A 1,520-nucleotide genomic window follows, 5' to 3' on the forward strand; every position below is an offset into this window, starting at 1 on the left:
ATCAAAGCACTAAAACTTACAAATGAGAAGCAAGAAGATGAAAAATATCCAAAAATAGAGCTGCTGTTCGAAGCCTATTTCTCCCTCTGCATACCTCAATTAAAATCTCTACCGTTCAGAATGAAGAACAAAATAAGAAGAATCTTCAGTCCAACTTTCAAATTGATCCAATGGTGAAAGTATGAGAAACTGCTGTTTAAAGATTACTGCTTTGTGTAAAAATAGAAAACCTATTTTCTCTCTTGCGAAGCTAATTTTTCCCATTGCAGAGTTCCAGGCCACATCTCCACCATCCAAAATGAAGAACAAGATGAGAGAAACACACAGTTCAAATTTCAAGCCGATTTGAAATACAAGATGAGAGAAACACACAGTTGTGAACGAATGAGAAACTGTCATTTGAAATTTACTGCTTTGCATAAAAACGAAAATTCTATTTTTCCTTTTCTTTCTCTCTTTAGTGGCTACACTCTCTACCTCTCAATGACCACAAAATATAATTAGGATTGTGGTACAATGGGTGTAAAGAGACACCCTCAAAAAGTTGGACTTGGGCCTCATAAAGAAGAGAAAAAACCCAACACCCTGCTACGTCAATGATTATGGCAATAAGAGATTGTTGTAAAAGATTCAATGACAGAGATATTCACCATGAATTCAGAGAGACAAATACGTGAGTGAATGGACAGGCGTTTTATGGCCATGGCTTACAATTTGAATGTCACATTTTCTATGCTCTTCTCCCTTGTATTTCTTTATGTTTTGCTGTAGACTAGTTTGGCACAACCTTTTTTACACTAATTCCTATATATGTAATTCTATGTCTTCTATTTGAAAATTTTTCATGGTATAAAATTAAATTGAATTCTATAAAAAATTTAATTTTAGTCAGAATTAAATTGAATTCTAATGTTTGGAATGAATTAATAAAATTATAGAATTAAATTAAATTATAATATTGAACCATCAAAAACTAACTTGTTGAGTGGTCTAATGATATAACAAGTAAAAAAATCAGTTATTACCAGCAAATTATATAAAATAGAATAAAATTATACTTTTTGCTAGTGTCATGATTGACACAACTTCACTTGAAATATTCAGACGCGTTGACAAATGTTTGATATCATTAATCTAAGTTAAACAAATTAAATCTACATATGTGGATATTTTTTTAGATCTACATATAACCTTCCAAAAAAATAGGTATATATTATATTAAGTGAGTGAAGGAAGGAGAAGAGAAGAAAATGAAGGTGGTGAGAGAACAAAGAATGTGCTGAAAGGTGGGAGGCGTTGAGAGAAAGTGAGTGAGAAAAATTAAAAGTATTTAGATTATAAGGACATTTTAGACATTTTAAGTTTTAAGTGAAATCTTAATGGAATAGAATTCCAAATCAAACTTATTTCGGTTGGAATTAATTTTAAGAAAAAATAATGGAATTGAAATTGAATTCAATTTTTATGGGAATTGAATTTCAAGGAATTTCTAAATACCTTGTTAGCTTCTCAACCCCGTA

This window comes from Arachis ipaensis, chromosome B06 (genome assembly GCF_000816755.2).
Source record: "Arachis ipaensis cultivar K30076 chromosome B06, Araip1.1, whole genome shotgun sequence".
In the NCBI taxonomy this organism is placed as follows: Eukaryota; Viridiplantae; Streptophyta; class Magnoliopsida; order Fabales; family Fabaceae; genus Arachis; species Arachis ipaensis.